A 26,478-nucleotide genomic window follows, 5' to 3' on the forward strand; every position below is an offset into this window, starting at 1 on the left:
CATTATTTGGACACATGTCTTCTCTGGAATATTCGACCAATGGATAACCGGGGTAGGTACATTGAAGTTTGTGTCATCTCTGATGAGTCAGGTACATTGAACCTAGACACGCTGAGGTGGATCAACCCAACATGGAGGAGTGATGACTGGGATGCCACCTTGCCTGACACTCGGAACTTGGCTGATGTTCAATTTGATGATGTTGCAAAGCTAGCTTTAATTAACTCTTCTGAAACTATCTGCTTCTTCAACGAACCCTTGCTTTATCTTCCTCTGTCTTTGATGTGCAGGATGGATGATGTACCTTGGACTGGAAGATGTCGTCCTTGATGATGCTAGACCAAAAAGGTCGTCTTTGTTGATGCTGGACTGGAGAAGATCGTCCTTGATGATGCTGGACTGGAGAAGGTCGTCCTTGTTATGGTCTTCTTTCCTCTGCAAAACAAACCCAAAAGATGATTAAGGACACATAATAAATTCATTTCGACATAGCATTTTATACCTTAAATCATCAACAAGAAGACATCAAAATGAAGTTTGCTCAAGATTCTTTCCAGGGACAGGCTTCATAAGAATTTCGCCCTGGACCCTCTGGAAGGGTCAGGAGCGAAATTTGCATTCTTGGCTCATTTAGACCTCTTTTCAACATTACCTCACAACCAACTCTTCGCCTTGATCTTTATAATTAGCAATCTGAGTGAAATTGGGAATTTCGTTCTGGACCCTTTGGAAGGCTCAGGAGCGAAATTCACCTTTTAGGTCACAACTCTTCATTTTCTTCACTTCAATTCATCTTGTAGGGCAAAGTAACATCAATTTAACCTCAACTTCGCCTTAGGACTCCAAGTCTTGACTTGACACAAGGAGGAAATAGGTAGATGAAGAATTTCACTCTGGACCCTTTGGAAGGGTCAGGAGCGAAATTCACCTTTTAGCTCAAAATTCACACTTTTGAAGGTCAAACATCTTTCCAAGGCATTCCAAATAGCTTCTCTCACCCTAGCCTAGGCCTGACTTAGCACAAAATTTGGAGGATAAGATGGTTTTTAGGATTTTCGCTCTGGACCCTTTGGAAGGGTCAGGAGCGAATTTCTTGCTTGTAGTTCACTTCTTCATCATTTCAACTTCAATCCACCTCACAAGGCAAGGAAATACTTCTCTTCTTTCATCCAACCTAAGTTTAACTTGATTTTGCAAGGCAAAATAGGTGATTGAAGGATTTTCGCCCTAGACCCTTTGGAAGGGTCAGGAGCGATTTTCCTCCTCTGACCTAAAATCATCATTTCTAGAGACAACCTTCAACTCAAGGGCAATCACAAGGGCATCTTTTACCTTGGTCTAGGCATAGCTTAGCAAAAATTTGAAAGCAATAGGTATATTTTGGGATTTTCGCTTTGGACCCTTTGGAAGGGTCAGTAGCGAAAATCTTGCTTTAGGGCTATTTCTCCATCCTTTCAACTTCAAATTACCTCCAAGACTTAGAACACCTTGCCTCACTCCTCTCTAGGTCATAAAATCAAAATCTTGACTTGATTTGCAAGGAAAAAGAGATGATCTTAAGAATTTCGTTCTGGACCCTTTGGAAGGGTCAGGAGCGAAATTCTCATTTGGCTTCAAAATTCGCATTCTTGGCGACCAAAATCCATTCTAATGCAATCCAAATGACTTCTGTCACCCTTGTCCAAGTTTAACTTTGCTCAAATTTTGGAAGAAAAGATGGTTTTTAGGATTTTCGCTCTGGACCCTTTGGAAGGGTCAGGAGCGAAAATCACTTTTAGGTTCAATTCCTTCATCTTTCATGGTTTCTAGCAACTTAAAGTCACTCTTAGGGGCAACTTCTCCTTGATTTTACCTTATCCCACACTTGATCTAGCAAAAAATTGATAGCAAAGAGAGGTTTTGAGAAAATTCGCTTTGGACCCTTTGGAAGGGTCAGGAGTGAAATTCTCATTCTTGACCAAAAATCATCATTTTTTCAACTGGAAACTTCTTTGCAAGGTAGAATTTCATCTTCATTGCCCTAGGAACAAGGTTTCATGTCCAAGAAAGGTCAAAAAGTAGGCTTATAAGGAATTTCGCTCTGGACCCTTTGGAAGGGTCAGGAGCAAAATTTCCTTTCCTGGCTAAAATCCTTCATTTTCATAACTTCCAAGCATCCCCAAGGATTCCAACATGTCAATTCTTTCCTTCAACATGCCTTGGTCATCAAAATTGGGTCAAACAAGGAAGGAAATGCTTCTTAGAGAGATTTCGCTTTGGACCCTTTGGAAGGGTCAGGAGCGAAAATCTTGACTTGGACTATATTCTTCATTTTTTCAATTCAAAACATCTGCAAGAGGCAAAGGCAAGCTATCTCCCTTCCATTCTAGGCTTGATCACTCACTTTTCCAACTTCCAACCACATCACGAAGCAAACTTAGATCATTTTCCACCTAAGGACAAGGTTTCAAGCTCAAATAAGGTAGCACATGAAGTTTATGATGAATTTTGCTCTGGACCCTTTGGAAGGGTCAGGAGCGAAAATCTTGACTTGGACTATATTCTTCACTTTTTCAATTCAAAACATCTTCAAGAGGCAAAGACAAGCTATCTCCCTTCCATTCAATTCATAAAAGACCAAGAACTTGACCTTCAATGCAAAAATAAGAGTTTTTAGGAATTTCGCTTTGGACCCTTTGGAAGGGTCAGGAGCGAAATTTCCTTTTTGGTCCAAAATCCTTCATTTTTCAATGCTTTCAAACATTTCCAAAGTCCAAACATGTCCACACTTCCCTTCAAGATGCCTTGCAACTCAAAATTTGGTCAAACTAGGGAGGAGATGAGCCTTAGGAGGATTTTCGCTCTGGACCCTTTGGAAGGGTCAAGAGTGAAATTCACCATTTGGGCTTGATTTTTCATTTTTTAAACTTCAATTTTCTCCTGGAGGCAAATATAGATCGTTTTCCATCAAAGGAGCAAGGTTTCAAGCCAAAACAAGGGAGCAAAAAAGGTTTATGATGAATTTCGCTCTGGACCCTTTGGAAGGGTCAGGAGCGAAATTCACTTTTTGGCTAAAATCTTCATCTTTCAAAGTGTCCAACTCCCTCCCAAGGCAAGAACATACCAATTTATCCTACATCACGCCAACACCTAGCCAAAACAAAGAAGGAAATAAGAGCTACAAGGATTTTTGCTCTGGACCCTTTGGAAGGGTCAGGAGCAAAAATCATGATTTGACCTTGATTCTTGCTTTTTTGAACTCTAATTTTCTTTGGGAGGCAAACATAGACTACTCTCCTTTCATCTCCATCTTGGTCTTGACTTTAGCAAAGGGGAAAATGAGTGTTTTCAAGAATTTCGCTTTGGACCCTTTGGAAGGGGCAGGAGCGAAATTTCTATTCTAGGCTCAATTCACCTTCAAACTGACTTGACTTTGTCTTAGACTTGATCCTAGATCCATTTCCTTCCATATCCTTGCAAACTTGCTCGACCACTCTTTGACCTAGGTGAGATCTTGAGTCTTTGGTGAATTTTCCCTCTGGACCCTTTGGAAGGGTCAGGAGCGAAAATTGAAATTCGCTTTGGACCCTTTGGAAGGGTCAAAAGCGAATTTTGACATTTTAGCCTCTTCGTTAGGATTATTTTATGGAATATAACATTTAAGTGTAAGTGATTGCAAAATCTAGTTTTTGGAGGATTCTTCAGTTTTCCAGACTTAGTCAAATTTCAGGATCAAGACATTCCAGACTTAGCCAAATTTTAGGATCAGGGCATTCCAGACAGCCAAATTTCAGGGCATTTGAAGATCAGGATGACATTCCAGACTTCATCACTCACCAACTCGACCTAACTCAGACCTTCAAGGATGATACTCACTCACCAAGCAAGACACAATTAGCAACAAGAGCAAAACCAGGCCCTAAGTAAGACTCTCAAAGAAACCCTAATTCTGGGGCCCCAAAGACTCACCTCCGCTCAAGTAGAGCCTGCCATCCTAGTGATCCTCCTGGCAACACTCGAAAAGAAAAGGTTAACAGACAAAACTCTAAAACCTAGAAAGCAAAACCCCACAAAGCAGAAAAAAGTAGGGGTCCACATTTGCAATGGGGCGATGTGTGAATACGTCACAACAGTTCCCTAAGATTCTATAGTCTTGATTCCATCAGATTTTATCTTTGACATGATGTTGTTTAGGTTTTAACTTTGATAAAAAAAAAGGAAAGGGAAAGAGATAGAAAAGATCTAATTAATCTATCTAAGATAGCATATTCAGGAAAATAGACGAAAACCTTAAAAAAACCAGATTTAATACTATCAACTAACAAAGCACAATGCTGTAAAATCTAGTGCAATCTTCGAAGGAAGTTGGATTTTTATGCTACTAAACATAAATGCAGAATTTGACATCCATTCATTTGATGTTTAACAACCGAACTAAGCATATAAATTGGTTCAGACTAACAATGCAGTGGAATGGCAATCAGCCAATCCTTAATGGTATGAACACCAAGGTTTTTATCAAATATAATCCCAAAAATACTATCTAAAAGAAAAATACATAACAAGAAAATTAAATGGTGAAGGAGACCGTGCACTCATAAAGAAACAAGACAACTTAAATTTCCATTAATTCTGCATAAATTTCGCTAGAGTCTTAGCAACAATCTTAGACTTCTTACAAAAATAAGGGGAAACCATCCCCTTTAAATAGAGTTTCAAAACATGGATAAGTTGTTGGTGTTGGAAATAAGCCACACCCGGATTGATGATGGATTGGTCCAAGAGGGGCCAGTAGCTCAGTGGTAGAGCACTCTAGTGGTGTATGGAAGGTCCTAGGTTCGAGTCCTAGCTGGTCCATTCATAAATAAGCCACACCCGGACCGATGATGGACTAGTCCAAGAGGGGCCAGTAGCTCAATGGTAGAGCACTCCAACAACGTATGGAAGGTCCTAGGTTCAAGTCCTAGCTGGTCCATGTCTCAACATGGTATTAGAGCCAGGTCCAGGCTAGGAGCCCTAAGCACACGAGAGGTGTGGCTTAAGGGGGGGTGTTGGTGTTGGAAATAAGCCACACCCGGACCGACGATGGACTGGTCCAAGAGGGGCCAGTAGCTCAGTGGTACAGCACTGTAGCAGTGTATGGAAGGTCCTAGGTTCGAGTCCTAGCTGGTCCATGTCTCAACATGAGTGGCCAAGATTTAAACTTTACAAGTGGCCCATATTCATCCTACAAAGTATGGCTGCCCATACCTATTAATAAGGAACAAAATATCCCCCACCAACTACCAACTAACTAATAACTACCCCACATAAAGTTGCTCTCTAAAAAGTGCACTTGCACAAAGCTCAAAATTTGCAATGACTTTGGGTAGTTGAAAAAGAAGTAATTAGCTTGGAAAATTGCATTTGGAATTTAAAAGAAACAATTATTTTTATGAAAGCACTTTTTCCTTTCCCAAGGCAGATTCTTTCTCCAAAAAGAGAACCTCTCCTTCCAAGTAGTCTTTCCAGATGTCCCGACCCGCTGCACGTTCTACTCGAACAATCTTGGAATCTTATGCACAACTGGAACAATTCCTTGCTGGGAGGCATAGGAGGATTATGCATTTTGTATTGAATACCCTCTCAGTGGCTGTCCACGTTCTTTACCTCTTCGTTCCTGTCTGATTGACGAGCTTCAAAACTCAGTATGTCCGCATGCAGCCCACTGGCAAATTCTAGGTCCTCCGTGGAGTACGTGGTTTTATCAGTTCTCAACTTGTCCTCCCACCATGATCTTACATCGTTATCTCTCATGCCACTTTTCCAGTCAGGGACCAACGCTCTAAGGATCTTTTCGCTGATGCTCTCAATGCCAGACAAAGCCTCTTCGCACTCCTCTTGCACTTTGTTGATGGTGTCTGTCATGTCATTCTTCATGCTGATAATCCAATACCATTCCTTGAAAGTGTTGATGTCATGGGGATCTAGGATAGAATGCAGTGTGGGTCAAAAATAGAGCCCTCATGATGGGTAAAACCATGCCAACCGTCCCCTGGGCATTGAAACATTCTTTCTCTACCTCAAACACTTTGACACGAGTGGACTCTCTGTTGACGGCCATGTCTCGTACATCCCTAATGATCTTCTCTCCTTTTCTCTTAATGTCCCAGATCCAGTCTTTGACGGCTTTGGCGGTGTCACGCACTCCTTCGAATTCAGCTGTAGTTTTTTGTGCCAACACCAATGGAGGAATGTGGGACTTAGCAATGTGTTGCAGCGGTCTTAACAAGTGATCTACGTATCCCTTGGCTTTCTCAGCATGAGGTTGATACATATCCCTTTCAACGGTTATTTCATCTAGCTGCCTAAGCATATTCTGCACAGAATCCTTGAATTCTTCTTTCTCCTATTCTTTGGTTGCTCTCCCTATCGGGATGGATGTGATACTATAGTTGGCTAATGCAACTTGATTTGTTGGTTTGTTTGTGGGCAGAGAAGCAATATGAATCGTCCAATTCCTTTACTCATCCTTATTCTTGGCTTCTTCTTTCCTTTGCCTTTTGCTTCTCCTATCTGAGAGAATATTTCCTCCAGGTCAATTGGTGGCTTGACAATCGCTTTCCGCTGTGCCCGGGCTATCAACCAGTCGTGAGGGATGGTCTGTCCTGATGTGACTACCAAATCCCCACTTTGCTCTTTGGATGCCTCAACGGATTCACTGCCTATCGATAATAGATTGAACATAGAAGGGGGATTGGGTGCAGTATCTGGTCCTTTACTCACCGTTGAGTTTTCTCCCACTTCACTGAGCAACTGATGTGTAGCTTCTAATAGTGGCTGCTCCTCAGTTCTACTGGGTTCTTGGATTCTATCTTCCTCCTTTTCTTCCAAAATTGTGGTGTTATCCCTGTTGTCACCTTCCTCCTGCTGCAACTCGTGCCTTCTCCCTCGCGTGGGCTCTTGTCTGTCAATCCCTTGATCTAGCACAATCTCTCCATCTTCGACCTGATTTTCAGGTCTCTCCAAACTAATGATCCGTGTCTCTATTTCTTGCTCACTTTGCGTTTGCGGATCATTCGCCTCGGATGTAATTGGATCATTCTGTGAAGGTGGAGTTGGTAGATGATCAAGCTCGACTACATCATCATCTGAACTGGGATCCTTGGATGAAGTAGTAACTTCTGGTCTCCTGATTGGTATCTTTTCCCTTGTTCATTTTGATGTCCGGGTTCCCCTACTGGCCTTTGCCTTCTTTCTTTTCTTCTGAGGTTTTTCAACCTCCTCCTCCCTTGGCACACTTGATGTCCCCTCGTCTTCTGAAGACTGGGAATTAAGACTACCCATCATATTATAGGTAAATTGGGTTCCCTCATGGGTTAGCCTCTCTATTTGCTAGGATAGCCAGTTGTCAGTGTATCTTCTTGGACCCTCCATGACAGCCTCAAAGTCCGTGATTGGGTCTTGAGCCCAATTAATGGCTAGCGGGAGGTCTTTGACTGCCTCATACTCCTGAATTTGCAAGCGGACCCCATAGTCCGTTACCTGATCTGGAACTTGGTGATACTCATAAAGTCACATTTGCTGAACACTCAATCTTGAGTATTCTCGTCGGCGGACCTCAAAGTCATCTAGACAATTGCTCCAATAGTCTTCTATGGACGCCTTGTAATGCCTTCCATAAGCCTTCTTTCCTAATCCAATAGGATCAAAGTACTTCCTGGGGAAGTGCTCCTGCAAGCAATATAATGCCAGCTCGTCAAATGATTCCTTGACTTGCACAAAATTCTTGAAGTGCACGTCAAGATTGCCTATGATCATTGGGAATGTGAATCCTGATTGCTTTCTGTCCTTGAGTATGTTGCCTGCTGGGTGTGCCTGTCTTGCAACCTTCGTGAGGATCAATCTGTTTGATGGGTAACGGGGAAGCCGATACGATGTTCCCTCAAAGCCTGATATTCTGATGTAGGAGATTCGAGGGAATTGAATGAACCATGCACCGTACTTCCATATCAGTGTGGTAGCCTGCTTTGATAATCTTATGTGTAACCCCCCTTGCATAAATCTGACCATGCACATTGCGAATGCGTCATTTACATGCTCATACTGACCAATTGCATACACAATGTTGTTTTTCTCTCTCTGAGCTATGTTATAGTAATGCAGTTGAGGGTAGCAATCATACACTTTCACTTGATTTGGCCTGTTCCCAATCTCACCCTTTTTGATTAATCCTAGTAGCGGCCGATGCCGATTAAACATATAGACTAAGTAGGAGGTCATGGTGAAGTATTTTTTCTCCTCGAGCTCACTTAGCTACGTGTGAATGTTGTTGCTGATGATCTGAGCCCAGTCAAATTTAGCCTTTACACTGAAGACTTGCTCGGTAAAATAGAACATCCACTCAAATAGGTTAGAGTGGGGAAGTCCCATGACCCGATTAAGGTAACCATGTCCCCATATTCGTTGTTGAACTCGCTTCTATGGGTCTTTTTGCCGATCCTAGTGCTCGGGGTTCTTCTTTCTTTAAACCATTCTTCATTTATCAGTGTTTTGCACTGACTAGGATTCATGTCATAAGCGAGTTGGGCTTTGTCAATGATCACTGCATTGGCGTGCTCAGGAAGCGGGATGTCAAATGCTTCCCCGATGGCCTCAGGTGTGAAGTCGGCCATTACCTTTCTCTTTACCACCACCATTCTTATTTTCGGCTGATAGTGCCTTGCGGCCTCAACCACAAGCTCATAATTTTGTACTGTCGGTGGGAAACCAACAGCCTGTGTGATGCCACTTTCTAGCATCCGCCTGGGTTTGCTGTATGCATTTCGAGCATACACTCTGTCTCTAAAGTCTTGAATGTTTATATGCCCAAGGTTTGTATCTCCAACATTATCCCACTCACTCTGGACCTTTGACTCTTTGATCACTCCCCCCTGATACTGATATTTCATTTTTTCCAGCTTGCGGAGAATGTCGGCTTTGGAGGTTTGTGATGTTCCTGGTGCGCTAGGTGCCTTTGAAGATTCTATTGCCTGCTTAGACATTTATCCTGCACACTCGGACACGGATTACGAGACAGGTTTAAAAGAGAAAAAACGGGTTAGCAGTGCTAGAAGATGACGTTAGTATAAAAATTTGTTAAATAGCTAGACGATTTGAAATTTGAAAGTGTCCTGGAATAGGCTATTTAAACAATTTTAATTCTGTGTTTTAAACGGAATCTGGACATTGAAAATTGGTTGCTTTTTTATTTATTTCGGGTAGTTGGTTTGAACACGATTTAAATTGGTCGGTTCTTGAATTGCTCATGTTTTGAAAAAAGATGCTAAGGTTCGTTTGCACGAATAAGCATTTTAAATTTTCAATTTTGGTTTGCGCTGACGGTCTCGAAGTTGATTGTGTGTCTGCAATTTCTGAAATATGAGTTTATGTGATTGTAACCGTTTCGGACTAGACTTCCTAGATTTTGTCTAAGTCCTGGTTTTGATTGGAAAGTCGATTCTAGCAAATGTTGGATATCCCTAGGGTGTTTAGTTTTCAAAATTAATTTGAATTTACTTTGTATTTAAACCCTAGGTTTAAAGACGTGGTCATTTGCACAAATTTAAATTATTTGGAGGAGAAATTGGAACTTACCTGGCAACGAAAAGTTGGTATTGGGTGCCCTTCTACTTGACAAAAATTGGTTATCTGGCCAAGAACGCGCGATTTGAATCTCCGTGATTTTGGTCCTATAAAAAACGTCACGCAACTTTGAACCTTTGAATGACTCCAATAGGTTGCGCGATCTGGACTTTCTTAAGTTTTTCGGTGGAATGACTAATCGCGCTATGGCCCTTTCGAAGTTTCTGCTTATGCACGATTGGCTTTTCTTGCCATTTTTCAGCCCTTCAAGCTGATTTGCAGGAGTTGAAGATTTCGAATGATCTTCAGCTAAACAACACCTTCTGCACGATTTTGCTTCTATGCGCGACTTGGTTGATACTGAAGCTCTTTGACGAAATGTGTGATCACATGAATGTCTTTGTTGAAGCTCTCTTCGGGTTAAAAATGCACGATATTTGGTCTTTTCGGCCTAAAAGAGGTTTTCGGCCTTGGAGCCATTTTACAAACTTGAGTTGCTTCCTTCCCTTTGCGTGATCTGATACTCTGAAGATTTTCGCCTTGAAACTAGGTTTTATGAGCTCGCACCTTTATTCTCTTTATCTTCACCTCTGCGCTTTTGGTTGCTTTTCATCGATTTCGGCCTAAATGCTTACCTTTTTGCGATTTTCGGCCTGAAAGACTTTTCACGCGATTCGAGCTTGCTTTCGTCAATTTCAGCCTCTAAGACCAACATGCACGACTTGTTTTGTTCGATCCTATTTCAGCCAAAAGGGCCAAGATGCACGACCCCTTTTCTTTTCGGCTTCTTAAATGCTTTTGTGAGACGTTGCACCCTTTTGTCCAATTTCGGCTAAGAAGCCAATTTTTCATACTTGACATGTCTTTGACTCTTTTCGGCTTACAACAATGTTTTGTGAGCTTTGCAACTTTGGAATTTTCGGCCAAGAAGCCGATTTGGCAAGCTTAAGTCATTTTCGGCCTATGTGACTAAAATTGCACGATTCGTCTCATATTTCAGCCTAGGAGGCCGATTTTGGACCCCTTTAGGCCGACCTTTAGCTACGTTAGGTTGCATTTCGTCTTGAATTTTGGCCTTGGAGGCCGATTTATGAGCTTTTGACTTTGCGTTTTGGCCTTAGAGGCTGATTTAGAGTTTTAAGTGATTTTCGGCTTATAAGGCCTTTTTGCGATTTTTGTCTCACATTTCGGGCTTTTAGGCTGATTTGTGAGCTTTTCTTTTTATCACTTTGTCCTTAGAGGCCAATTTTAGCCTTAAAATGTCCATTTCGGTTTAAGAAGGCGATTTGTGAGTCTTTGTCTCACATTTCGAGCTTTTAGGCCGATTTTTGCCTCTATCTAATATTTTGGCTTGTAGAGCCGATTCATGTAAATCTGAACCCTTTCTGTATTTCAAAATCTCAGCCTATTGAATCAACAGGTGAAATCCTTTGATTTGCCTTAGGCATTCTATCTCCAGGTTTCGAACTTGCTCATGAGCAATTTTGACTCGACAGTGTTTGTGATTTCACCTCAGGCTCTTCATTCAGCTTTGCTATGTGAACAAAATTGCAATCAACTTTCAAGGTGCGAATCCTCCAAGACTTATGACCTATCATCTTCTCAACGCTCAAACTCTTAACTGTTGCATCTTCTCTCTGCGAATTTACCAAAATTTCCGTACTCGGAACCTCAGCGAGGATGAGACGAAAAAACGAAGAAGGGGGGACCCTGTCGATGACGGGGAGTGTGTGCAAAGAACAACAACTACCAGGAGTTTCCTTACTTCCGTACGGCTAGTACAGATGCCTCCAACTGTCACCATATGAGATCTCCTTAGCCACCAATTCTGTACGGATTCCTCCAAATTTACCCTCCAACTCTGTACGAATTTTTGGCAATTCTGTACACATCTCTTCAAACTTCCCTACCAACTCTGTACGGACAACTCCAAACTTCGTACGGATGTCTTAATTGTTCGTACAAATTTCTCCTATCTGTCCATACGAGAGTTCTTGCGGCTGGCCGTACGGATTTTCCTAGTGTCTGGCCGTATGGATTTTCCTATGTCTGGCTGTACGGATTTTCATGTGTCTGGTCGTACGGATTTCTCTGGCACGGATTTCCCTATGTCTAGCCGTACGGATTTTCCTTGAATCTCATGCAAATTTTGTTATGGATTTTCTTGCTTTTCATCGTATAGATTCCTTCCGTCCTCGTACGAAACTCTACACACCTCGTATGGACTCCTCCACAAAACTTTGCACACCCCGTACAAATGACCCATACTGCGTTCGTACAGTTTGTTTCACCCTCCGTACATATTTCTCTTCCTTGTGTACATGTCTTCTGTACGGTCTTTTGATCTCCTTGTGTTGACCTGTGTGGTTCTGTATGGTTTTCCTCCCCCTTTGCTCAATTTTGCCTTCGACAAAATGTTTTCTTCCTTGTGTACAGATTTGTACGGGTCACTGTCGCCTTGCCCTATGGATGTGTACAAACTTTTGCTTCCTTTTGCTGCTCGTACGGATTGGGGAGATGTGTACGGTGCTCCTTCTCTGGACCAGCTTCGATTTTTCCTTGCTTCTTGTCTATGTACTTGGCTTTGGATGGCCTTTAAGGTGCTCTGGTACTTGACAACTTATAATTCCTTCCGAGTGCCTTGTTCATACTACCTTTATTCTTCCTTCATGGGCTTTTCCCTTCCACTTTCCATCTCCATACTACAAGATGTATCATTCATAACTTTACATCCTTTCATCAGTTGCTCTTCACAAAGAGTGGAAGGTTCAAGAAAATTGCATGTTGGTGAAAATACCTCATAGTCCTCCATTTGCCAGTGGAATAGTCCATTCAGGGAACTCGTCTCATCTTTAGAGAAATCTTCGACTTCATCGTTGGGTTCCTTGCTGTTTCCATCCTTAGACTCTGAGTCAGAGGATGCCAGCTCTTCACTCACCGCTTGGTTCCTCAAGTCAATGACATGCTTCCTCCCATCACTCTCAATTGAGAGTGTGTTGCACTTCCAATTATGATTTGCCTTGGCAGTAATCAACCATCCCCTCCCGAGGAGTGCGTTGTACGCCTTCTTTTGTAATGGGATGACTACAAAGTCCAAGAAAAATTGTTGTGTCCCAATCATTACTTTTTGTGCCATCAATGTTCCCAACGGCTAGATGTCGTGTTGGTCGACACCTACCAAATGGAAGGTTGGTGGCCAGAGCGTTGGCTTCCCCAAACATTTCCAAGTGTCTTCTGGTAGTACGTTTACTCCCAAGCCTCCATTGACAATTGTGTTTGTGAACTTCTTCCCCATTATTTCCATCTCGACGACCGCCGACTTCCTCCCGATGCTCACCATCAGCAACATTGGCTCACTGGACTCATTCCCTTCGGGTGATGGTTTTCTTGTCAGTTCCTCCTCGTGTGGCTTACATTGTTTCTGGATGACTGTGTCGTCACTGACTGTGTTGGCAATTGCCATTCTCAGTTGGGGCATAGCTTGAAGAAGGTCTACCACCTTGATGGGTACGATTGTTTGTAGCACCTACCGAACTATGTTCTTCTTTGACTCCTGCAATGATGTACTTGCAGTTCCATTGGAAATTACTCGTTCCTTCGCCAACACTTGTTCTACTTCGGCTTGTTCCTTTTCCGTACCAGAGTTTGAATACATCGCCTTCTTTGTTTGTGCTCTCGTGATTGCCAAAACTGCGTCCTCTTGTTCCTCCACTTCCAACATATTAATACCCTTTTGCTTCAAGCAGTTGGTATCTTCATGGTCACCTGGTCCACACCATTTGCACAATAATTGTACGTTGTCTTTCTTGTTATGGCAATCTCTCGCAAAGTGTCCTGATTCACTACATTGTCGGCACTGTATGATAGGACGTCCTCTGGAGTCGTACTGTATTTGGTTTCGCCCTCGTTGATTTCCATAACCACTTGGTGATACATTTTGTGATTTCGATGGGCTGGACTCTCCCTATGTGAAGAGTACTTGTGTACATCTCATCTTCAAATTGTACGGGCACTCCTTGATTGAATGCCCCAGCACTTGGCAAATTTCACAAAACATATTTCTAGGACAATTACCTTTCGTGTGCCCCTACCTTTTCCACTCAGTACACCATAGTTCATTACCTTCTTTGCTGGTTCCTTTCTCAGCCTTCAATTCTTTCATCATTCTCAACATATCTCGTTGAAGGGCTCGTACGGTTTTGGATTCTTCGTCACTGCTACCTTTGGTGCTCTTATCATCGTCGATCTTCCTCTTCTCTTGGGAGGAGGTTTTGTTTTCACTCTTGATGTCCATCGCTCGATTGTAAGCATCGGCGTATGAGGACGGAGGTACTACTTTCATCTTCTTGCGTAGTAAGGGTATCAATCCCTCCGTGAACCACCTCTTCTTCAACCCGTCGGCTGGTTGGTTCTCCATCTTGTTCAACAGTTCTTTGAGCCTATGGTTGTAAGCGCGTACACTCTCATTTTTCCCTTGCTTAGTATTATAGATTTCCACCACGATCTCATTATCATCCCTTAGGAGTTTGAGTTCCTGTCGTAATGCCCTCTTTAGATCACCCCATCTCGTCTTGTGTTGGGCGTCGAGGTCTATGTACCAGTCAATGGCGATCCCCCGAAGGGTGGCGGGAAATGCCTTCAGCCAGTAGTCCCTGTCATCTTGACCATTTGCCTAACAAATGGTTATGCATGTTTTGCAATATCGTATGGGGTCCTCCGACCCGTCTCTCATGAACTTCGGCAGTTTCTGCTTCTCTTGGGTGTTCAACATTGTTTTCACTCGGAAGGTACGGGTGTATTCGCCATGTGTGCTAGACCTGGGTGGACTGTTTCAACCACTATGTTTCGGTGCTTTCCCTGCACTCTCAGTCACGCAGGCATCCTCTACACGTCCACCTTCAGCGTCCCCAACACTTCGAGTACTTCCAACGTCCCAACACTCTGAGTACTTCCAGGCTTCAACTCGTCTTTGTGCTCCCTCCGACCGAGGTTCGGTGGATCACTGCTACCTTCGGTGCTCTCATCATTGTCGGTCTTCCTCTTCTCTCGGGAGGAGGCTTTGTTTTCGTTGTTGATGTCCATTGCCCGATTGTAAGCATCGGCGTACGAGGACGGAGGCACTACTTTCATCTTCTTGCGTAGTGAGGGTATCAATCCCTCCGTGAACCACCTCTTCTTCAACCCGTCGACTAGCTGGTTCTCCATCTTGTTCAACAGTTCTTTGAGCCTACCGTTGTAAGCGCGTACACTCTCATTTTTCCCTTGCTTAGTATTACAGATTTCGGCCACGATCTCATTATCATCCCTCAGGAGTTTGAATTCCTCTCGGAACGCCCTCTTTAGATCACTCCATCTCGTCTTGTGCTGGGCGTCGAGGTTTGTGTACCAGTCAATGGCGATCCCCTGAAGGGTAGCGGGAAATGCCTTCAGCCAATAATTCTTGTCATCTTGGCCATTTACCTCCGAAATGGTTATGCATGTTTTGCAATGCCGTACAAGGTCCTCCGACCCCTCTCCCGTGAACTTCGGCAGTTTTTGGTTCTCCTGGGTGTTCAAGATTGTTTTCACTCGGAAGGTAAGTGTGTATTCGCCTTTTGTGCCGGACCTGGGTGGATTGTTTCGACCGCTACGTTCTGGTGCTTTCCCTACACTCTCGGCCACACAGGCGTCCTCTACATGTCCACCTTCAGCGTCCCCAACACTTCAAGTACTTCCAGCGTCTCAACACTCCGAGTACTTCTAGGCTTCAACTCGTCTCTGTGCTCCCTCTGGCCGAGGGGCGGGCAACCGCCTAATCGCTTGGTCTTGACCACCTTGTGGCCTCTTCTCACCTTTAATGGGATCTACGGACATGAATCACTCAAGGTTGACCTGATTTCTTTTAAGGCAATGACGCCAAAATGTTTACCACTACAACTGGTAAATTAAATATAGGAAATAATAATGTACATGACAACGCATCCCAGACTCGACAGTAAAATGTATCTTTATTTGCACATGCAATTATTACAGAGAAGAAGACCAGAGATGGCCGACCAAGGATCACAATAGATCCGACTATATTTTACCACTTCCTTGGCAGTACACAACATATTAAAAAGCTTCGACGGTTGGCGAGAGGTACACAACCGTCAGCCAACCAACACATAACTACCTGAGAGTGACAACCCTCTTAATACAATTAATTAATACACTGTCGGGTAACCAAAATTATCAAACATAACAATATGCGTTTTATGCCAACTACAGTTGACACTAGTTGACTTCTTCCCCTTGTACCAATGGGTTGGCTACAAGCTTGTGTACCACCCTCCAAGGATCGTATGTTTACAGCATTACTAGTGGTGTTGGGTGTATTCTCATACAACCTAATCATACTTGGATCATTCTATTATCATGTAACATTTGATCATCATCAAGGGCTGTAAACTTGGGCCTTGTTCACCTTCTTGATTGAGATATTCCTCTAGTGGTTGATGACACTTTTTTTTGTCCTTTCCTCAACATATCTTATCTATATCAAGTTCATAATTGATATATCTCATCCTTTCTCTAGAATTTGGAGCATGTAACTTCCATTTGCCTCCGTAGAGCCTTATCCATTCGATTGGTGGTCCAAACAAACAATTTGTTAAATGAATCAGGCTTCTCGATGAGAGGTTCTTCCTCTAGTATTTCTTCATTCATGTTAAGTGTTTCATTCTGGCTAGTCATCCAATGCAAGATATTGATGGCAAGGGTGGCCTCTATTCTTTCTCTATATGGCTTCAATTTAGATCCATTAATGCCATCCTTCATCATAGTACCTTCCAAGTTTTCTAATTTTATGGCTCCATTCTCCAATACTTCTCTTATTTTAAAGGGTCCCAACCACTTTACCTTGAAATTTCCCAGTTTGATTTTGTTACAACTGTTGTACTTAAAAACTAATGGGCTGGGTTGAAAGTTCATTCTCCATAGGTTCTTATTGTACCAATATTTTCGTCGCTTTTGCATCACCTTTGTTGCCCATTTTTCTAGCATCCTTTCATCAAGCTTGTTCAAATAAAAATGTCTTTTTTCTAAACTTTCAATGTCCCTATGTGATTGTCTAATGCAATTCTCAAACTTGGCACTGTGTACTCGATAGCGGCTGCCACTTCTTGGTTGTACATTAGATGGAAAAGTGTGTGTCCTAAAGCTACTTTGTATATTGTTTTGTATGCCTAAAGAACATCAGGTAGCTTTTCCTAATTTGTTCCTTCAATACCACAAGATTTATGAATGACAAAATTACCTCGTTTGTCGATTTTGCTGCCCATTGGCTCTGGGGTAGTATAGGTTTGAGAGGGTATGCAATATATGGAACTCGGTCGTCATTAGGCAATTAACGTGGTTCATGAAATGGCCTCCTATCACTAGTGATTTGGATAGGAATACAATACCTAGTGACGATTTGTTCATAAATAAACCTTGTTGTATTGAGAGCTGTATTATCTGGTAGTACTGGAGCTTTTGCCTATTTGGTTAGGTATTCAATCGCCATAACAATATATTTACAATTTTGTAATTGGCTAACCTTGAGTTGGCCAATAAAATCTAGTCCCCATCTCTTGCAGAGCTCTTGTGGTTTTGATGGCTAGAGTGGCATATAATCCCTTTTCAATGGTTTCCCTACCCTTTGATAGGTGTCACATCCGACTACCCACTCTTGTGCATCTGTGTGTAGTGTTGGCCACCATAGATCATCTGAGAGAACCTTTTGAGTTGTGGCATCTAGTATTATTTGTTCTCCATCCACTTCTTCATGTGTTTCTTTGAGCCCTTTTCAATGGTTTCCCTACCCTTCGATAGGTGTCACATCTGACTACCCACTCTTGTGCATCCGTGTGTAGTGTTGGCCACCATAGACCATCTGAGAGAACCTTTCGAGTTGTGGCATCTAGTATCATTTGTTCTCCATCCATTTCTTCATGTGCTTCTTCGAGTATGCCTTTTGTTTCTTTATGCATGAAACACTATCCTAGGACATGGTTAGGTCCCATTTTATACAACAATCCATTTATGAGTTGGAATATTTTCTTTTTAGAGCTAACTTTCTCCTCTCTATTGGTGACATATCCTTCGAAAATGTTGAAGTAGATAGGTGTTTTCCAATGTGCTTGTACCAGGGAGGCAATGTTGTTTTTTGGAACAAGTGAGCATCTGGGAAATCTTCATTTACACCTTCAGGTGGTTCGCTCGACTTTATTCTGGTCAATTGATTCGCTATGACATGACTCTTCCTTGGGCATACAATTATGATGAATGTGAATTCCTACAGTAAGAGTAACCATCTCCTTACCCGTCTCGGAATGATTAGTTTCTCACAATATACATTACGATTGGCGATTGATGTAGAATGTGAAGGTATTGCTAGGAGATAATGTCTAAGCTTTTGTATAGACTAACCAGTCGCAGTGCTTTCCTTTCTGTTGTGGTATAATTACTTTCTGCCCTTGACAATACTTGGTTGGCGAAGAAAACTATGTGATCCAAACCTTGGGGTCCTACCTATGCTAATGTTGCTTTGATTGCAAAGTTTGATGCATCAATGTGTCCATGAAAATCCCTACTGTCTATGTATGCTAGAGTGGGAGAATTGATTAGGTGTACCTTTAGTTCATTGAAGGCATTCTGATCCTTTGTCCATGTAAATACTTGCCCTTTCCTCGTATGTCCAATGGGTAGGATATTTGAGCAAAGTTTTTTATAAACCTTCTATAATAGCCGACATGGCCAAGGAATGATTTTGATGAGCATACAATTATACTGAGGGTGGGGGGGAGGGGTGAATCAGTATAACAATGATCTTTTACTTTTTCAAACTTAATACCATAGGCATATTAATTGAGCAGTAACAACAACATAAGATATAACAGTTATGCAACACAAGGACAACACAAGGCTTACGTGGAAACCCTTACAGGAGAAAATGATGACAAAATATTGTGTTATATATAGAATTCTCTTACAACTTAGTAGGTACCAACCCACAGGAGACACCAATCCCCTTAGTTCGTAGGCACCAACCTACTGGAGGCACCAACCCCCACAACTAAGCACCAATTTAGTGAGAGACACCAATCTCTCCTTTAGGAAGCACCAACTTCCAAATCAAAACTAGGTTCCACCTTGAATGTTGCTATCACAACGGATGATGGCCAATTCGATCCTTTAACAAGCCTTCTTCTTATTCATATATACTCTCCTTAAAGTCTAATCACAACTTTGACTTTGGATTATGTAAATATTTCCTTTACAAGTCTGATCTTGAATGTGTAAATGTTATTGCAATTTCCAATTTAATGGACAAGTTATATGGTAGATAGTGTATTTGTGTTTTGATATTATTTCTATGACAATAATATTATCTTATTTCTTTTCTGCAGGTCTGAGGAATGAACATGTATCGATTTCAATGTCATTCCTTTTGTTTTGAATGATGTATATATATCAAGGCAGCCACGATCAAGTGGCACCTTGATCGGACATGTCTTTTAGACATGTCCGACCAAGATGTCACTTGGTCGTGACTGTCCACCGATTCACTTCACTGTTTATGATAACAGTTCGGTATCATTTGCATATGTTAATAGTTCGATATAAACACACCCGATGATGAATCGGTGTCAAGGCATATTATGATATAAGCACACCCGATAATGAATCGGTGTCAAAGCAGATTATGTTATAATCACACCTGATAATGAATCGGTGTTAAATTAAACAATAACAATAACTAATAGCATTATATACTATCGGGCTGATAACCCGATAGCATATTAATGTCGATTCATTTATAATCACACCTGATAATGAATCGGTGTTAAATTAAACAATAACAATAACTAATAGCATTATATGCTATCGGGTTATCATTCCGATAGCATTTAGATCAACGTTTAACATAGTTAAGCAGGTCGTCGATCTAATCCATATCCATTATCAATATCATAATCAAAATCAAGGTTACAGTCTGATAAACATATTCAGTTTAGATAATCTAATAGCATAGACGAATAAATCAAAACAGAGGAGATTAATGAGATAGGAAAATCTTATCTTGCAGAAGCTACTAATGCATTAACACTCCCTCTTAGCTTTGGAAGATAGTAACCTGCATCACATTTCTTTTCCAGAATGTCAGTCTCCAATAATATATATCATCTATACATATGATATCAAGTACCAACAGGACATAAGATACAAATATAAAACATCACTCTAAGCATCTGACATAGAGTATCACCTAACCATGTGATATAAAAAGATTCATCATTTTATTATGATAAGATATCACCTGTACACGTGATATCAGTATTGCCTAAACATGCAATACTAAGGATAAACATATGAGGATGGTTAAATTCTCATCTTATCCAGGTTGTGATATGTGCACAAGCATTTTATACAATTGTTTTATCACAACACCATCATGGCACATCCATGACATACCAGAGATCCAACATGATAACTGGTTTGAGAATCATAAGATCGTCACCTTATGATGTCTGCATACAAGTGTTCATAATCTGAGAGATCGTCACCTCTTAGATATGAACACAGGGGGTAAAACCCAGAATGTCTCAACATGACAAAAGAAGTTTACATTTTCAACATCTTATTTATAAAGCAGATTACCTTTCTATCATACCTAAACCCTTTCTGAAGTGATCAACTTTCACTCTGGAAAGTGGTTTGGTCAGAATATCTGCAGTCTGATCTCCTGTACTAACATATTCTAATTTGATTACATTTTTGTCTACCATGTCTTGCACATAATGGTATGGGATCTCAATATGTTTGGATCTATCATGGAACACCGGATTCACTGAAAGTTTTATGCAGCTTTGATTGTCGCAATGGATGATAGTAGGTTTCATTGGATTATCAAACAATCCCATAAGTAACTTTCTAAGCCACATTGCTTCTCGGGCAGTCATGGAGGCTGCAATGTATTTGGCCTCGGTGGAACTTTGCGCTACAGAAGACTGCTTTCTGCTGATCCAGGATATCATGGCTAATCCCAAACTGAAGCAGCACCTAGAGGTGCTTTTCCGGTCAGTCACACTTCCAGCCCAATCTGAATCTGTGAATCCGTGTAGATTAAGATCAAGTTTCTCATAGTTGAGACCAAGATTTAAGGTGCCTTGTAAATATCTCATAATGTGTTTTACTGCGACCAGGTGTATCTCCTTTGGCTCACACATAAATTGACTCAAAGCATTTACTGCATAGCAGATATCTGGTCTTGTATTTACCAGATACATAAGAGACCCAATCATTTGCCTATATAGAGTGGGGTCAGTAGAAGGTGATTCTACTGCTGCTTCTTTAAGTTTATGAAGATTGGTTTCCATTGGAGCGGTCATGGGTCTGCAGTTTAGCATTCCAAATCTCTTCAGGATGTCCAATGTATACTTGCCTTGGTTTAGAACAATATTATTAGAATTCTGCCATACTTCCAACCCTAGGAAATAATGAAGGAATCCCAAGTCCTTCATATCAAATTCTTTGGATAGCTCTTTCTTGCATTGATCTATGAGGTGATCTTCTCCCGTGATTAATAAGTCATCAACATATAAAATCATTATTAGCATATCACCTTTATTCTGTTTGTAGTAGATATTAAGATCTGCATCATTTTTAGAGAAGCCTAGTTTTGATAGATATGTGTCAATTCTTTCATACCAGGCCTTGAGAGCCTGTTTGAGCCCATATAGAGCTTTCTTGAGTCTACACACATGAGACTCTGTATGATGGATCTCAAACCCTTCAGGTTGCTCTAGGTATACTTCTTCAGATATCTCTCCATTAAGAAAAGCTGTCTTTACATCTATTTAATGTACCTTCCATCCCTTTGCTGCTGCAATGGCTAGTACAGTCCTTACTGAGGTATATCTGGCTACAGGAGCAAATGTTTCTTCATAGTCTATTCCTTCCTTTTGAGAAAATCCTCTGGCGACAAATCTTGCCTTATATTTTTCAATGCTACCATCTGCTGCATGTTTGATCTTAAAAAGCCATTTAGAAGAAACAACAGATTTCTTAGTTGGCCTAGGAACAATTTCCCATACATCATTTTTCATTATGGATTGATACTCTTCAGGCATAGCATCCTTCCATACTTGATGTTTAAGGGCATCTGTTACATTCTCAGGTTCGTTTTTTGATAGATCATTCATAAGAGCAACATAGCTAGTAAATTTATTAGGTCTTTTGCTTTCTCTGAAGGTTCCAGAAGGAGCAGCAAACCTCTGAGCTTCTTCTACTGTTTTGGTGGCCCATAGTGGTCTTCTCTTGAGATTTCTAGGTGAGTGTTCATTTTCATTTTCCGTTTCATCTAGATTCTCCCTCTGAAACTCAGGGGCAGGATTTTCATCTAAGTTAGAGGTAGGGACATAGATTTCGGGTTCTATGAAGTTCTGAGCTCTTTTGAAAGCTAGGTCCTCCTCAAAGATTACATCCCTAGTTAGTTCAATATTTCTTTGACCAGGTACATAGATTCTGTAGGCTTTGGAGGTTTCACTATATCCTACAAACAATCCTCTTTTTCCAGAAGGCTCTAGTTTTAGTCTCTTTTCTTTAGGTATATGGATATAGACAGGACATCCAAATATCCTAAGGTGGCTAATATCTGGATTAATTTTAGTGAATACTTCCTCAAGAGTTTTGTCCTCAAGATGGGAGTGAGGGCATCTGTTTTGTATATATACAGCAGTGCTGGACGCTTTTGCCCAGAGATTTGTGTTAAGGTTTTGATCTAGGATCATGGCCTTGGCAGTTTCAACTATAGTCCTATTTTTCCTTTCCGCTACCCCATTTTGTTGGGGGTATAAGGTATAGTGAGCTCCCTCTTAATCCCATTATCTCTACAAAATTCTTTAAACGAATCTGATGTGTATTCTCCCCCATTGTCGGTTCTTAGGGTTTTAACTTTGTTTCCTGAGTGGTTTTCAGTTAGTGATTTAAATTCTTTAAACCTAGAGAGGATCTCTTCTGATTCTTTACTTTTCAGAAAGTAGATCCAAGTCTTCCTAGAGTAGTCATCAACAAATATTACATAATACAAGAATTCCCCTAGAGAGGATACAGACATAGGTCTGCATACATCAGAATGAACTAATTCTAGAATTTTACTAGTTTTCCTAATACTATTTTGGAATGCACCTTTGGTATTTTTACCTAGGGCACATCCTTTGCATGCCCCTGAATGATCTTGCTTTAACTTGGGTAGACCTGTGACAAGGTTTCCCATTGAAGATAAAGCCCTAAAATTCAGATGGCCTAATCTTCTATGCCAAACTTCATTTGCATTAGTGGCTTCATGGATTAGGGCTAGGTTGGGTTCCGTGCACAGTTCATACAAATGGCCCCGTCTCTGTCCAATGGTCTTTGCCTTCTTGATGGAGGAGTTCCTTGGCCAAGCCAATACTCTGTTGTCCATGAATGTCACTCTGTATCCATTATCTTCCAGTGCCGATATAGAGACTAGATTTCTTTTGATGCCAGGGACATATAGTACTCCTTCGAGCCGCAAGGATATGCTTGTCTTCAATTTGATGGTGCAGGTTCCTATTCCTCTGACTGGATGTGTGGAGTCATCTCCGATAGTTACATCCTCATCACTCTCCTCTGTCATGGAATCAAGTACTTCTCTAAACCCAGTGATGTGCCTGGATGAACCACTGTCAATCACCCATGAGTTGATTTTGTTAGAAGCTTGGCTTGTGAGTGCTGAGTAGAATATGTATTTCCCGGAGTCATCTTCCCCTTTAGTCTTTCCTGCTTTGGCAAATGTAGCATGTTTCTTGGTTCTTTCCGGGCACTTTGCAACATAGTGTCTGAACTGATCACATCTGTAACATTGAATGTGAGATAAGTCCTTCTTTGAAGTATTCTTGCCTTGACGTCCTTTTCTCTTTCTAAATTGCCTTTTCTTGTTTTGCTTGGTGGAGTTAGTGTTTAGGACTTGTAGGTCTTCATCTATATTCTTATGTTTCATTCCCATCTTGTTCAATCTTGATTCTTCTTGGAGACAATCATCCCTTAATCTTTCAAACTTAGGATATTTGGACCTTGCATTGATGCCTTGGACGAATGTGCTCCATCCACTAGGCAACCCATCTAGAGCAATGAGTGTTAACTCTTTGCTTTGGATCTCGTAGTCCAGAGTTGCTAGTTCATCTTTTAGAACTGATATCCGTATAAAGTAGGCGTTGATTGTCTCCTCCTTGTTCATGGTGATATGATTTATTTCTCGTTTTAATGCTAGAGTTCGACTTGCATTTGATATCTCAAATGTGCTTTCAAGTGCTTTGAACATTTTATAGGCTGTTTGATGTTTTCTTATGATGGGCATTATGTTGTTTCTCACCCCATCAACTATTATTTTTATTGTCTTTTCATTTCCCTCAATCCATGCTGTTTTGTTAGGTTCATTTTCGTGTTGATCATTTTTAGTTTGAACAAACGAATCCACTTTGTTCTCCTTTAAGATCATTTGAATTCTGAATTTCCAGGCTGAAAAATCATCGCCACCTCCGAGTCCGTCTTCGAATTTGATAGTGCTGGCCATTGGAGAAATGTGATGTAGTATATAAACTTGTTCTTAAATTTGTTTCACGAAATTGAATAGCCTCAAGTTCGATCAACTTGGCTCTGATACCTGTTGTGACCATTTCACACATCGCCCCATTGCAAATGGGGACCCCCTCTTTTTGCTCGTTTTTTTTTCGCTCGCTCTTCGTTTCGCTTTTAGGATTTTGTTAGTCAGTCAGTTGTCTGGATTTAAGGTCAACCCTTAGGGTTTTAATTAACGTCTTTTCAAGCCAGAATCCAGTCAGTTTTGAGAGCTTTTGAGCTTCCTTTCGTTGAATGCAAATTTTGAATGCAATGATTTCGCCAAAATGGTCTATTTTCAATTGCAAATTTTGAATGCAATGATTTCGCCAAAATGGTCTATTTTCAATTGGAATTTTGAATGCAGAGCTTAAATTTGTCTAAGTGTTGATGATGAAATGTGAATTTTTGTCCAATTGACTAATTTTGACCAAATTTTGAGTTTTTTAATTTTTGATCCCGGATATTGAGAATGGTTTGTTTTTGCCTCGGGAATTGATTAAACATGTAAAATCATGATATTTTGGCCTGCAGGAGCGATTGGAGCAGAATCGCTCCTGTCCCTCAGTGAAGGACCAGAGCTCGTTTTCGAATATCTTACTATCCTTGCAGGGTCAAGGTGAATTTCGAGTTTGAAATGATAGAGAAAGGCGTGATCTTTCCATTGAATATAAATTGAATATTTTCACAAACACAGAAATACCTCCAGGAGAAAAATCGCTCCTGTCCCTCAGGAAGGGACCAGGGCGAAGTACTTTGTAGCTCCCGTCCCTCTCCAAGGGACCAGAGCGATGTTCTTCATAAGGCGAGATTCAGGCGAAGATCAAGCAAGTTTTTGGTTTGAAGGCAAGAAAGGAGATGAATTGAACCCATTGAAGACAAATTGAAGATTATCAAACGTCAACAAGGGACCCAAATGCCCAAGTTCGCTCCTGTCCTTCAGGCAGGGACCAAAGCGATTTTTTTCTTAGACAAATTTCTTGCCAAGTTACAATGAATTCCAAGGCATGGATGAATGAAAGGGGACATTACGAGACCGTTGAAGATAAATTCGGAAGTTGGCGAAGTGTGATGGAGACTACAAGTACAAATTCGCTCCTGTCCCTCTCCAAGGGACCAGGGCGATATCTTAGTTATGTTGCCTTTTCCTCAAATTCAAACCACTCCAAGTCAAGGTGAGAGGTGGCAAGGACATTTCGAAGTGTCTCAATCAAGCACAAAGTTACAAGGATCGCCAAAATGAAGGATTTGCACTTAAAAACCTAGGTTCGCTCCTGTCCCTCTCCAAGGGACCAGAGCGAAATGATCATTCGGAGTCGGATGCTTCCTTACAAACATAGCCGTGAGATGATCTAAGGCTCCATAGTAAATTTCTCTTGGATCTGCAATGAGATAAGGAGGATGTAGCATTGTGTATGCGCGGTGAAATCTGTTGTTGAAAGAAGTAATAGGTTCATGTTCTCTTCTTCGAACCTCCACAAATTGTCTGTATAACTCAGCTGGTGTAGTTGGGATACCAAATTTAGCAATGAATGCATCTTTCATCGCGTCCCAAGTCCTGATGGACCCTGTAGGCAAATGAATGAACCAAAAGTATGCCTCTTCTCCCAATGAATAGGGAAAAAGCCTACATGCTACATCTCCATATTCAATTTGTCTGTTGCGAAGAAGGTCCTCGAACATCTTGATATGATCTTCTGCCGTGCGATGGAAATCACTGACATTGAACTTGGAACAAAAGTGCTCTGGATTCTTCGGCATATCATGATAAATTGCAAATTCCAACGGTGATGGATTGTTGACTAGCCAAGTCGCACCATTGAGTATATGAGGAGGAGGAGGTGGAGGTGGAACACGTTGAGCCATCGTACCTTTTGAAGCTGAACTTGATGAACTAGCTTGGCCTTTTGTTTGAGAAATTGCCTGGATACTGGATTGGATCGCCGCTTGTACTTGCTCTTGAAGAACTTGTGATGACTCAGGAGATCCTTCCAATCTTAATTCGAACTCTTTGGGAGTGTCTTCTCTTTTAACTCGCTTTGCTTTGGAAGTAAATTGAAGTTCACTTAGATCCTTGATGCCTGGTGTGGACCTCAACAACCTTTGATGTTTCTCGGGCGAGAATGAACCAATGCGATCCAGCGTGAAGTCTTGTGAAGATTATTGCGGGTTCCTTTGATTGCGAAGTTCTCTAGCTATAACCCTTCGATGTTCTTCGGCTCTATCTTCCTCTTGTTCCAAGATAATTCTGAC

General features: G+C 41.3%; 1 protein-coding gene and 1 non-coding gene across 2 annotated transcripts in view; both read left to right on the forward strand.

The window, feature by feature from the left end:
* LOC131045021 (uncharacterized) overlaps positions 1-26,478 on the forward strand; it is a 318,125-nt gene that overhangs the window by 184,211 nt on the left and 107,436 nt on the right. The gene's annotated exons all lie outside the window — the stretch shown is intronic.
* Positions 4,765-4,836, forward strand: TRNAT-GGU (transfer RNA threonine (anticodon GGU)). Its single transcript has one exon. It is a non-coding gene; the product is annotated as a tRNA-Thr (tRNA).

This window comes from Cryptomeria japonica, chromosome 5 (genome assembly GCF_030272615.1).
Source record: "Cryptomeria japonica chromosome 5, Sugi_1.0, whole genome shotgun sequence".
Taxonomy (NCBI): domain Eukaryota; kingdom Viridiplantae; phylum Streptophyta; class Pinopsida; order Cupressales; family Cupressaceae; genus Cryptomeria; species Cryptomeria japonica.